Here is a 14,088-nt window from a genome sequence, read left to right as displayed (position 1 = left end):
CTCTTCCATGATGTTAGACCTCGTCTCCACAAGGCTTCAGGCTGACTCGAGCCCCCTTCCCTGCAGATGGGCCATCCACGTGGATCCTGAGCCCAGAGGACCTGCATTTTGGAGAAGGTGTCTACTCTCGGACTGTGATCCCCCAGTCGGACCTGGATCCAACCCCCAGCAGGGACTTCACAGTTGGCATCACTGCCTTCCTGTGCCACTGTGTGTTCTGGGTTGAGGGCCAGGGGACTAGGGACACCTCCGGGTGCCAGGTAAGGAGAGGGAAGTGAAGAAGACAGAGAAGCTTGGTTGGATGTATCTCACTCATTCAGGATCCCCTTTTAGTGCCTCTTGCACCACCTTGGGCCCCTGCATGGTGCCTTCGCATATGTGCCTGGAACGGCCCCCGCCACCGCCAGTCTAGCTATCTCCTCCTTCAGACCCCACCTGAAGTGTCACTTCCTCCAGAAACTCAACGCCCTGGCTAGGTCAGATTTCCTACGGTGAACTGTCCGAGCTCACAGGCCCACCTCCTCCAAAGCATTAAGTAGAGAGTTAGTTCTACATCCTCTTAGGAGATCACTGAAAGATGTCCCCTCCCTTGGTGTGCTGCGAGCCACATGAAACAGGAACAGTGTACTATGCTCACCATTGGGAACAAATGACTGTTGAATGAATGGACAAATAACTGGGAAGCCCTGCTGATTCTGGGTTCGTGAGGGAGGCCAGAGAGTCATGTCCAAGGAACTGAACTCATAGCCGAGTCCTTTATGCGATGCCAGCTGCTGTGTTCCATGCTTTACTCGGCGTTATTTCATATCAAATCTTCACATAACCCTGTAAGATAGCTGATCTTCATATTTCACAGGTGGTAAAACAAAGGCTCAGGAAACTCAACTAACCTGCCTCAAATCCACCACCTAGTAGGGAGAAGAGCTGGGACTCAAACTCAGGTCTGTCTGTCTCCAGAGCACGAGCCTTACTGATGCGAGGCACCGCTTCTCCAGAGCCTTGCCCAGTCTCGCTGAGCCACTACATGGCACGCGGCTCTATTCATTGCAATCAAATCCCTGTCTCGGGTCAGCTCAGCTCTGCCCCGAGGAGCCAAAGCCTGTGACAGTGTCCTGGAAGTAGACATTGGCTTTGAGGCTATCAGAAGCCATCTCTGTCCCCTTTCCATGCCACTGTGTATGTTGTTCTCTCCCCCAGAATGCCCTTCTTACATACCCACCTGGAAAACTCCTATTCACTCTTCAATCTCCTACTCCAATGCCACCTTTTTGGGAAGCCTCCAGAGTCTGGAGTCTCCCTCTGTTGGAATGCTACGGCACTTCATACTCTCCCCAAGAACAGCAACCTCCACGTCTAGTTGAAATTTCTCCCTACCTACTAGACCATAAATACCTTCTTTTATTTATCCTACAAAATTCACCATGTGCCTGGCCAACGAGTGGGGATATAATGACCAAAAAAAATGGTGAGCTTTAAGTCTAGCAGAGGACACAGACAAGAGGCCAATGGCACGCACATGTCAAATGACAAGTCACAAGTAGTGTTAAGAAGCCAGGTCCCAGCATAGCCACAGACGGGGACTCAGAACTGAGTTCCTCACGGGTTTGTTTCTGCTGCGACTTCAGCTTCCTTGTCAACTCCTGCCATGGCTTCCTGGTGCCACACATGGGGAGGTCCCAAAGCACAAGAGGTTCCCCCCACTCTCAGCACAGGCCTTTGTACCTTGGGAACGAGACCCTAGGTATCATGACCTTCTAGAGTCCTTGCTCCCAGAAGCTGTCTGATCTCTGTGTTGCTGGCACATAATGCCCATGGCCGGCTGCCCTCAGAGGCCTGAGGTTCAGAAAGTGGGGTGGTATATGGGCGGGCAGCATGAGCCCTGCCATCCGACAGACTTGGGTCCAATCCCACTTCATCTATTCTAACAAGGTGACCTTGGATGAGTCACCCCACCTCTCTGAGCTTTCCCATCTGAAAATGGGCATAAAGGATACTTTCAGTTGGGATGGAACCTTGATGAGATTTGGGGTATAAAGTACTTAGTGAGGTACCTCGCATACAGTGAACTCCATAGACTAAAGTGGTTGCCATGTTAGCCAATCTGAGTATAGAGAAGACAAAACTGTATATAAAATGGAAATCAAGGGAACAATGAACATGGGACTCAGCACAGTGGTTGGGTGGGGAGCAGCATGGGTGAGATTGGGGAAGGACCACTTAACTAAATGTAAGTTATTGGAAAGTTACTAACTTTTGAGTAGAGTCCTGGATTCTCAGGTGATTCTTATGTTACAGCTCTACAGACACAGACGTATAGAGACCTTTGAGGAGCCATAAATAGGTAAATGGGATCATCAAGTTTGGATGGAAAACCACCACTGAATTCTCTAAATGGCTGAAGCAAGTTCCAAATCCATGGATTACAGACCTTGTCACGGGGTAAAGGCAGAACTATGCAAGGGGTCTGAGGACCATATTCTTACTTGTATCTTTTCTCAAGGGATACTAAAGAGGCAACTACTGTTTGGAGGGGAAGCACAGATCCATTCCCGATGTTCAAAGAGGCCCTCATGCTGGAAACGGTGGAGAAAGACACTGCCCTCCAGGTTTTTGTGAAAACCCAGGAAGACAAAGATCTTAGGCATAAGCCAGGTCTGGTTCCTGGGCTCCCAGCACTGAGATAGCCGTGTCACTGGCACCTGCTTGGGTTTCTGCTCTGAAACCAGCCCCACCCCTTCCGTGTGCGCCAGGTGTTCCCGTAAGCCCACAGCTGCGTGCCAAATGCTGGTCAGGATTGGGAAACATTGAGAAAAACAACGGAGCAAACACGGAACGAAGACCCATGTGAAATCCATCAATGCACAGTTGGTGCCATGCCCACCTGAAGGGGTCAGCCTTTGCTGGGTGGCTCCTTGAAGGGAAAGAGACAAGAGTTACCTGTTGGGCTATGTTTGGGCTGTGGCAGGTTCTTCCTCACCAGGCATTGAGCAGAGAACTTTCCACGTGCGGGTGTTTTCTGCTTCCTCCCACCTCACCACCTCATGGTAGACCCTGGACTAGAAAGGTGGTGCTGGGTTGTGGGGTTGAATTAAATCTTCTTTACCCACCAAAGGGCCCAGGGGGTAGATTTCAAGCTGGCCAGGGACTTAAGGAAGGCCTGCCCCTTAGCACAGGGGCGGGCGGGGCGGTCCTTGCCCTGGCCCATTCCTGTCTCCCCACCCCCGACCGCACTGTCCCAGGACACCTGGGACCACATGGCCCGCTCCTCCCATAGCCACATGCAGCCACCCTCATGTCCAGGGGTGGGCACACTGGCGGCCAGTCCAGCACAGAAGGAGCACCCTGAGGAAAGGCCCTGTGCAGGCCCTGAAAGCAGGGAATTCTGAGGCTCCAGGTCCCTAAACCACAGTCTAGTAGGGTGGGGTCCCAGGGCTGGGACTAAGGCTAGGCAAGTGAGGCCTCTGGAATGTAAAATTTAGGGAGGGGCTCCTTCTCAGGCCCCCCCCCCAGGCCTTGCCCTAGTCCTGGCTGGGCGATGTGTGCGGCGGTGGGAGTGTCCCCTCTGCCCCAAGTCCTCATCCTGTGTTGAGGAGCACAGCCCAAGGACAGCTAGAGAGGGAGCCTTCCAAAGATAAGCGCAGGACAGAGGCCCCAGGGCCTAGATCTATGGGAGGGGGTGTCAAGTTTAGGAAATACTTTCTGGTGCTGAGACCAGCTCTGAGTTAAATATCTGTCCTTCCCTTTTCCTTGCAGGGTTCCCCCAGTCTCGGTCTTCTTTTGCTCTTCAGTGTAAAATAACCAGCTCTACCCACTTGCCCGGACCTGAGGGGCTCCCAGGACTCAAGACCTTCCCTGTGAAAAGCAGCAAAGTCCCCGCCACACTGAGCTAAACCGGTCACCGTGGATGTCCTCTCAGTACCTAGCCCGGTGCCTGGCCTAGAATTAGCACTCAGCAAACATCTGTCCAACGAATGAGTCTGAGGTGGGAAAACGGACGGGACTGATACACATCAGTGTGATAAGCTGGCTGCGGAGGACAGGGGACAGAGAGGACTTCAGCTTTACCCCAAACACTTATCTACAAAAGGCAAGGCAGACTGACGAGACGGGCAGTTGCCCATTGAGAATGATGGGTGCAAAGATATTTGTTAAAGATAGTATTTTCTGCATTTTAGAATTAATTTTTAATTAAATGAAAAGGCCCCAGGGGAATCCTGCAGCTGGTCTCCCAGCAGGCTCCCCAGGGACAGTGTCTACCCCTCATTCTCCTCCCGTAGGCTCGAGCCACCCAGGGATGCACTCACATTTCCACCAGGGCCTCTTTGCAGTTGCAGGTGGGGCCACGGACCATCCCCTCCCAGACAACCTCATCTTTGGAAGCACATTCCTGGTGATGCCCAATGCCATCAATGTCTGCCAGACCGGTGAGCTCTTTGCCACATTCGAAGACAACCCAGTTCTCGTGACCACTGTGGGCTGCCTCTGTGTGACCTACGTGCTGGTGGTGTTCTGGGCAGGAGAAAGGATGCTCAGGATCAGGCCCCAGGAATGGGAGGGAAGGGGAGGGGTGTCCCACTGCAGAAGGTCCAGAGGATGGGGCCCAGGCAGGGAGCCGAGAGGTTAGCTGTAAATCCAGGCCTTGACCCCCAGGGGTCATCTCAGGCAAGCTGGCCCCTCAGCCTCTTTATCTATAAAAATATCCTTTGTCATTAAATTTTCAGGAAGATTATGATACTGACCATTTATTGAGGATTTACTATATGCCAGGCACTACCCCATTTAATACTTACAATAGCCCTAAGAGGAAGGTACCATGTTGAGGGGCCCCAAGACCACCCTCAAGTTCAATGAACTCAGAAAAACTGTTATACTCATAATTATGGTGTATGACATTGGAAGGATGCAGATTAACATCAGCAAAGGGAAGGAGCCAGGAGAGATCAGGCAAGGGCTTCCATCTGTGCTCTCCCAGGGGAGTCGTACGGACAGACGTAATTCTCCTAGCAAAGATATGTGACGATACATGCAAAGTATGCCAAAAAGAAGCTCACCTGAACCTTGGTATCCAGGATTTAATTGAGGGTCAGTCACATAGGTATGGAGTGCCCACATGATTGACTTTTGTTACTCAGTCTCCAGCAAACCCATCACGCCCAGAGGTCCAGGTCATACAACATGGCCCAAAGCCCTCACCATAAATCACATTGTCAGCACAGACTATCCAAGTCCCCAGGTATTCAAAGACACTCTTATAACGCAGAATATTCCAAGGACTTAGAGGTTCTCTTCCAGGAGCTGGCCAAGAGCCAGTCCTTTCTTTGGAATGTGCAGGGTTTGGACAACCCACGCCTGCTGATCCTTTTCTGTACTCCATCATCTTACAGACGGGGCAACCAAGGATCACAGAATACAATGAACTGGTCCAAAGCCACCCTCCCAGGATCCAGAATTCAAACCCAGATTTGCCTGACTATAAGATAGGTCTGAGGATAGAAATAAGATCAAACAACAAACTGTGCAACAAATTGCAGCAACAGAGTTCTGTTCATTTTTCCAACATATGCACCTTGTCTGACATATAGTGAAACTTCAATAAATACAGAGGGTGTCAAAAATATATATACACATTTTAAGAAAGGAAAAAACTGTATTAAAATTGTAATACTCAACATATACATGACAATACAAATCACGTGTATACATTTTTTTGGCATCCCCGGTATTTGTGAGTGTCTTAGTGAGGACATAAATAAATGAATGCAAGGATGCATTGTCACGAAGCTCTGAAATATTCCCCATTCCCTGCCCTCTCCGCACACAGAAACACCTCTGAGGAGGTTAAGATGGTATGAAACTTAATAAGATAAACAGTTGCAGCATTTATACTGCTGTGTTTGATTCATTTAAGGAATTAAACATGAATATTTTAAGCACCTGAGCTGTAGGTTGCTGCCTGCAAAGCAGACTCTGAGATGGAGTTGAGTATGCAGGGTGTTTATCAAGTAGTACCTGGGATCAGTCCGTGGGAAGGGAGGGAAGAGGCAGGAGGTGCTGAGGGAGACACTGAGCTGGAACGCAGCCCACCGACAGCCCAGCTGTTCCTGGGGCAGCGCTCGCGCTCCAGAACCGAGTTGAGATGCCCAGGTCTTGCTCATGCCCAGGTACCACACCAAACTGCCATCGGATGTGGGCCTCCCAAGGAGGGTGTGTGACCTCGGCAGAGGTGGCGCTGGCATCTCTGACAACAGCACCTCAGCAACCGGGGCAACAAGCCCTCCATTGACAGGTGATCTGCGTGGCTCATCCCAGAGCCATTGTAGCCTCTGGCCAACTCTAGCTTTTTAACTTTTTAAAATTTTTTTGCTTACCCACCTTAACATTCGTTCCTTTTAAATTCCCTGCGAGGCTTAATATGGTTACCAGTGCTATGAGAAAATACGTATAAACAGAGTTTGTAACATTCACTAGCTCAAACATCAAATATTCTCAACTTAATACCGACTTCATTTCCAATTTGACTACTTTGGGTCATATTTAATAATAAGTGCATTTTGTACTTTCTTATTTTAAAAGTTTTTGTTTTCACTTGTTCTCACCTGATGGAATGAATAAATAGCATACATAATTTTGCTCTCGTGAATGCCCAGCTTACTCTTGGCTAATGTGCAGTAGATGAACCCACTGAGCAGAGCCTTCCTAACTTGGTCCCTCTGTCCGGGTAAAGGTCACATGCTGGAGGACACTGATCCCTTTGCCCAGTGCCACTACCTGGTGACAGTCTACACTGGACATCGGAGAGGGGCAGCTACTTCCTCGAAGGCACCGGACCACGCAAGGTCTCTCGGTGGATCCGTGTGTCCCACCAGCAAAGTGCTTGCCAGTCGATTGTTGGGTTACTTTAGCACAGTGGATTTGGTGGTGTTTTTTAATCTCTTGCTTTTTTTTTTTTTTTTTTTATAGGAAAGAATATTTTGTCAAACAAAATATCACCCTAAGCCCAGTATTTAAAAAAATAAAGGAGGGGGCCGGCCCAGTGACTCAGGTGGTTGGAGCTCTTGCTCCTAACTCTAAAGGCTGCCGGTTCGATTCCCACATGGGCCAGTGGGCTCTCAACCCCCAGGTTGCTGGTTCAATTCCTCGAGTCCTTCAAGGGATGGTGGGCAGGGCCCCCTGCAACTAAAGATTGAACACGGCACCTTGAGCTGAGCTGCCGCTGAGCTCCCGGATGGCTCAGTTGGTTGGAGCGCGTCCTCTCAACCAGAAGGTTGCTGGTTCGACTCCCACAAGGGATGGTGGGCTGTGCCCCCTGCAACTAACAACGGCAACTGGACCTGGAGCTGAGTTGAACCCTCCACAACTAAGATTGAAAGGACAACAACTTGACTTGGAAAAAAAGTCCTGGAAGTACACACTGCTCTCCAATAAAAAAAAAAGTCCTGTTCCCCTTCCCCAATAAAATCTTAAAAAAAAAAAAAAAAGATAAATGAGGAGTAGGTTAGGGAGAGGTGGGCTCTAGCATAGTGCCACGGGGCGTCTCTCTTATCCCTGCCAAATAATAACTCAGAAAGTTACTGCAGTTGGTTACCTGCCTGCAAATCTGCTCACATATGAAGAACAGTCAGTAAACTGTTATCAATGCATAAAGGGAAGACAGAATTTATAAGAGAGAGGGGAGAAAGAAAAGAGAAAACATGCCAACCATTTGAAAACAATGAGTTTTGAATTACGTTTTTTAGGTAAACTGATTTGCTGGCCCATAGCTAAGAGGTCAGGCTGAGCCATCTGTCCTTGAACAGGCTGACTAGAGGTAGTAGAGACTGTTTCACTTATTTATGGATTCTTTGAAATCCTTGAACATTAGCTGTGGAGCACAGAGGGGGTTGTCTCTGTAATGTCTCAGAATCTTTAGTTAAGTCTGCCCTGCACCACAGCCCTCCTCAGAACACATTATCTTTTGCAGTAGCCTCCAACGTTCCTTTACTGAAACTGAGGGCTCCAGGGAACACAGTTTGAGAACCACTGGAGTATTGTCCTGGAAAAAGCTCCATGGTTTTTTCAAAAATGGCATTAGGCTTCATTAGATCCGGGCACGTATCTGTTTAGTTTTTATTTTTCAATCTTATTTTTATTTATGTATATATTTGTTTTATTTTTTAACTGAAATTTTTTTTATTAGTTTCAGGTGCACAAGACAAAGTAATACTTAGACGTTTATCATTTATATCCCTCACACTGTGTGAACCCCCCACCCCCCATCCACTATCCCTCTGACATCGCACAGAGCCATTACATTTCCACTCTCTATTCCTAATGCTGTACTCCGCTTCTTGTAGGTATATACATACATATATATACATACATACATACATATATATATATATATATATATATATATATATATATATAGTTGGCATTCATTATTGTTCAGCTTCAAAATTTTTATTTTTATTTATTGCTGTGTCTTAGGTCTCCAACCAGCTGTCTAAAACAGAGTAAGTGCTCAGTAACTATTTGTGAAATCAACATAGGAATCCATTTCATCCATCTACTAAAACATCCATCTCCGTTCTGTTTCACACTGAAGAGTCGCCCTTAACAGGGAGAAGTGAAAACCTATGATCCACAGGCTGTTTCTCTCTGTGGAGAGTTGCAGTCACATTTCAACCTGATACTGTCTCAGTTTGAGTTCCCCTTGCACAGTGGTTCTCAGCTAGGGACGATGTTGCCCCGGGAGGACAGCTGGCAACGTTGGAGGCTATGGGGACAGAGCCCCAGAGAGCAGTTTCCAGGCTCTCAGCCTCACGTGGAAAGGTGCTGGCTCAGGTAGTAAATGCCCATCAACTGTGATTGGCTGGCCATCAGCTGTGGCTAGTTGGCCGTCAGCTGTAACCCGTGAGCCATTGGCCACTAATATAACTGCTGTTGCTACGTTAGCAGAAAATGGGGGCTAGCAAGAGCGGATTGCAGTTAGGACGGCGGGTTGCGGACAGTGTGGCTCTTGCTTCCTGTGTCTCCAACCCAGCCGCCAGCGAGAATATAGTGGCATGATTCCCCTACCTATGGCTCCATGGGTGTTCCTTTTTGGCCTCACCATATCCTGTGTTCTTATGGGGGGAGCTGGAGCTGAGACCCCGCAGGCCGCCCCGCGTGACAGAGGCATTTTTGGTTGTCACAACTTGGGAGATGCTATTGGCATCTGCTGGGTAGAGGCCAGGAATGCTGCTAAACATCCTACAGTGCACAGGACAGCCCCCAGAGCAAGGAATTATCCGTTCTAGAATTTCTATAGTGGAGAAACCCTGCTACAGAAGCAGACTCTGAAACAAGTGTAATAGTTGATTTGAGAGGGGATCCTAGGACACCCCACAGCAGGGAGCAGAAAGCTGACGGGGAGGGGAAGGGGACAAAAAAGAGTGCACTATCAACCTGTTACTCTTCTGGGCAGCGGGAACCTAATCCCACTGGGGGCTCTAGAAAACAGTAAGAAATGTGGGCTTCAGTGTCATCCCAAAGGAGGGCTGAGGGCGCTGGGAGTACTTATCCACCAATCCCATCAGTCATTGGTGGAAGACAGTTTGCAGGGGCCATTTTCATTCTCTGGCTCTTCTGGCCTGCCAATCTAATAACCAAAGAAATGCTCAGGGGGAAGAGGCACAGCTGTCGGCAGTTGGATGAATGCAGGGAGTGCTGTGGTGATGAGAATGAGGGATGTCAGCAGAGCACAGGTAGCATCTACTGCAGCTGTTTTGGGCTCAGGAAATCAGGCATGCCCATCAGCATCACCTGGATAGCTTCAGAAAAACAGATTCCTGGGCCCTGTCCCCAGTACTCTTACTTGGTAGATCAGGAGCAGGACCTCAAAATATGTATTTTCAATGTAGGAGGCATTCATTCATTCATGTCTCAGTGTCAGCCCCTCCGGGAGATACTGGGAATATAATTTTAGGGGGGAAACCTAAATTAACCTAAAATTAGTTCCTGCTCTACATCCCTCACAAATAAATATATAGGAAATTTGAAAAGGTCACCAGGAAGCATTTGATGAGTATAATTAATCTTGAAGACATAAATGCAGATAGCGTTGCCCCAAATCTTCATACAGCTAAAAAATAACTTAGGAAGGCCCACGACGGGAAGAGAGGAAACGGTGAAAGGGCTGTGCTTTGTTGGTTTTCCTTGGTTTTGGGACACTTGCAATGATACACAGCCAGTGGGGCTTGGTTACCATGTATAGTTGGCCATTCCTGGTCTCTGGATTTCAGGTGACTATCACCCTATATGGCCTGGATGGAGAGAGTGAGCCCCACCACCTGTCAGACCCTAACATCCCGGTTTTTGAGCGAGGAGGAGTGCATGTCTCCTTACTTTCCACCCTGTTCCCCCTGGGGGAACTCAGGAGCCTACGGCTATGGCATGACAACTCAGGGGACCGGCCATCCTCGTGAGTCATAGGTGAGCAAACCACGAGAACCTACTAAGCACCAGGCAAGAGCTGGTGCATTTGCTACTTTGCTGATCCTCAGAAGCCTCTACAAGACACATGGAATGGATCCCTATTTCACAGATAAGGAAACAAGGTCAGAGAGGTCCACCAGTCCACATAGATTGAATCAGTAGTTAGGAGAGAAACTATAAATTGTAGCCCTGGGGTCCAGTGCTGGCCCACCCTTGGCACTTTTGCAGCCTCAACCTGTCCTTTAGCTCCCAGTTTCCCCATCTGTAAAATGGGGATAGATGCCTATCGTTAAGATAACTCCTGCCCAATAAGATACTAACTGAGACACTGAGCTGATTCTCTGGTAGAAGCAAGAACAGCTGCCGCTGCTGAGCACTAAGCTAAGGTCACCTTCACAAATGCCCTCAGGGGTGAGTACTGTTATTATCAGTACTTGTTTTACAGGTGGGAAAATCTAAGCTCAGGGAAGATAAGTGTCGTGCCCAAAGTCACACAGCTGGCAAGCTCAGAGCGAAGACTCCTCTCCATTTAGTCTGAGCCCAAACCGGTGACTCAGAGGAGTGGTTTCCAGCCTGACCACCCATCAGCACCTGGCAGCTTTAGAAAAGCGAAGCATTTATATTGCTGTCTTTGATTTACCGAAGGGATTAAACATTAATACTTTAAGTGCCTCAATAAGTTGGTTCCCACAAAGCAGACTCTGAGATGAAGTTGAGCATGCAGAGTGTTTATCAAGGAATGCCTGGGATCAGCCCATAGGAAGAGAGGGAAAGAGGCAGGAGGAGCCGAGGGAGAAGTTGAGCTGGAACGCAGCCCGAAAGCCTGGCTGACCCCACGGGTAGCTCCAGAGCGCTGCAGAATTGGGTTGAGATGCCCAGGTCTTGACGCCCAAGTACCACATAAATCTGCCATTGGATGTCAGCTTCCCTGGAGGGTGTGTGACCTCAAGAGAGGTGGCTCTGGCATGCCTGACAGGGCGGTCCTCCCAGAAATGAGAAAATACATGTCAAGAGCTTCTTAGCATAGTCCCCACTATGCAGTAAATACTCGATAAAGACTGGCTGCTGATATCATTACTAATCTTATCAACTGTAAAGCAACAGGGAAACTGGCTGCTGCTGGATCTGACATCCCAGCAGAGGGGAGATGATTTCATTTCTTCCCCAGGCTTCTTAGTCCTAACTCAGGTTAGATGATGCCCAGGAAGTCCTAAGTCCAAGATAGACGGCAGGCTCATTCTCTGGTGGAAGCCCACACGAGGATCAGGTTTTGTGTACTTAACGTCTGCACCTCCCTGAACACACACATTTGGACAACCTGGCTTTCTTCACTTGTATCTGGACGCCGGACCTGGGTTTGCTGCCCTGTGTCGGGGTTAATCGTTTCAGAATGTACTCTCTTGCAGCATATCTGTGAAAACGTGGCAGCCGTCAACAGCTGGCTCTCTACCCTAGCTGACTCCCCACTGGAGGCCAAGTTCACCCACTGAGCAGAGCACTTTGATCACGGCATCAAGACAGTGAAGCAAAATACAAAGTCTCTCTTTCCAGGAGTTCTTGTTCTTGGCTCAGGTTTGCAAAGGTGTTACCTTCGTGGTATCCAAAGCAGTCTTGGTCCCTGACCTTGCCCTCAAAAGTGTGTGTCTCGGTCCGGCCCGGTGGCTCAGGGGGTTGGAGGTACGTGCTCCTCAGTCTGAAGGTTGCAGGTTCTATTCCCACACACGCCAGTGGGCTCTCAACCACAAGGTTGCTGGTTCAACTCCTCGAGTTCCACAAGGGATGGTGGGCAGCGCCCCCTGCAACTAAGATTGAACACGGCACCTTGAGCTGAGCTGCCACTGAGCTCCCAGATGGCTCAGTTGGTTGGAGGGTGTCCTTTCAACCACAAGGTTGCCGGTTCAACTCCTGCTAGGGATGGTGGGCTGTGCCCCCTGCAACTGAACCTAGAGCTGAGCTGCACCCTCCACAGCTAAGACTGAAAGGACAACAACTTGACTTGGAAAAAAAAAAGTCCCGGAAGTACACACTGTTCCCTAATAAATTCCTGTTCCCAATCCCCAATAAAAATTTTTTTTTAAATCTTTAAAAAAAAGAAAGTGTGGGTCCCTTCTCCAGGTACGTGAGCTGGGTGCTGGTGCATGACCTGGTGATGGACAGGAAGTGGTATTTCCTCTGCAACTCATGGCTGTACATCGACGTTGGAGTATTTGCAGTGGCTGCAGAGCAGGACAGGAAACAATTCAGGTCCTTTTTTTTTCTTTTTAAGTAAATGCTCTTCATTTTGTTCTTTCATCTCTAGGGAAGCTGCATCACAATCCAGTGCAGCCAAATAAAATCACTTTTCAGCTACCAGGACTGGGTAGCTTTGAGTGTGTGACATTAACGACCAACCAGTTTTCCTTGTTGGGACTGAAAGGCCCTGGAGGGACAGGGACCCTCCAAGACAGAATGATCTTCAAGTGGTGAAAATGGATCAAACAGTTATCCATATTTCCTGTGAACGTCACAGAATAACATTTTTATATGAGTGAACAGACTGCTTTGAATAGTGATTCAATGTCTGGTCTATTGGGGCTTCTTCACGTTAGTTTACGCTAGATGGATCCTCTAGCACCTGTCTCCCTTTGCTGTACTCACTTCCCTCCACATCTGTCTCCAAACACATAAAAGCAGATACAAATTTACACATGTGTGCACGCACACACATACAACACTATAGATTGTTGTTTATGTTATCTCTTTTAAAGTGGTGTCCTTTTTCCTTTAATGATGTAACACGAACAGCCTTCAGAACAGTATGTTTGGGTCAAATGTTTCCTAGTTCGTTGCATAATATTCTATCGAATGAATGGCCCACAACTTATTCAACCATCCTCCTGTAAGTCTGTTTCCAATATTTAAAAATCAAGAGACTTCACACACACACGAAATGGCTAGTGTGGAAACGCTGAACCAGCATTCCTGCATGGTACCCACCTGCTGGAGCTGAGTACCACCCAGCCTTCCTCTTGTATGGGCCACATGCTCTCCAGTTGCTCGCAGTCCTCACCACTCCTTATTGTGTTACTTCCAACCCACTTCACTCATTCACTTGACTTATTTACATCTACCTGGGCATTTGGGTTTGTGACCTCTACTTTAAATGGCTTTTGAGTTAGGCTCAAGAAAACCTGGTTTTAGTGCATTTACTGAAAAGTGACTTATTCCTCCCAGCTGCCACGGTGAGTCGCTCAGGCTCCAAGGCAGAAGAAGTCTGAATCAGAGAGATGTGGACCCCGAGAAAGGTATAACAAAGACACGCGATGGATGGACCACTTGCCTGCTACTGGCTTGTGGCATGACCTCGGATATGTCTCTCGCTTCTCTAGGTCTCAGCTTCCACTTCTGAAAAATGTGCCTCAATGTGCCTACTCCAAAGGGGACCTGCGCAGGCCCCGGGAAATGACATAGGTAACATGCTGAGTCACCAGTCTGAGGGGCTCAGCGTAAGTGCCCAATACAGGAGCAGGTATTATCCTCCATTTGTATCAAAACGTGCGACGCCTGGAAACAAGACAAGGAGCTCTCTACAGGCAAGACTGTGTCATTGCTCCCATGACACCCTGGCGCCCAGCAGAGCGGGCATGCGGAACA

The 14,088-nt window shown here is 48.6% G+C and overlaps 1 pseudogene across 1 annotated transcript in view; it reads left to right on the top strand.

Annotated features, from left to right (window-relative positions):
* LOC308489842 (polycystin-1-like protein 2) overlaps positions 1 to 14,088 on the top strand; it is a 74,879-nt pseudogene that overhangs the window by 23,284 nt on the left and 37,507 nt on the right. The window contains exons 9-14 of the transcript in view: positions 18 to 260; positions 4,335 to 4,567; positions 6,725 to 6,819; positions 10,263 to 10,441; positions 12,571 to 12,699; positions 13,874 to 13,940. The product of the transcript in view is annotated as a polycystin-1-like protein 2 (transcript). The remainder of the gene's footprint in view (positions 1 to 17; positions 261 to 4,334; positions 4,568 to 6,724; positions 6,820 to 10,262; positions 10,442 to 12,570; positions 12,700 to 13,873; positions 13,941 to 14,088) is intronic.

Source organism: Rhinolophus hipposideros, assembly GCF_964194185.1.
Source record: "Rhinolophus hipposideros genome assembly, chromosome: 21".
NCBI classification, from domain to species: Eukaryota; Metazoa; Chordata; class Mammalia; order Chiroptera; family Rhinolophidae; genus Rhinolophus; species Rhinolophus hipposideros.
Note: the sequence above shows the minus strand (reverse complement) of the source record. Positions and strands in the feature narration are given on the sequence as shown.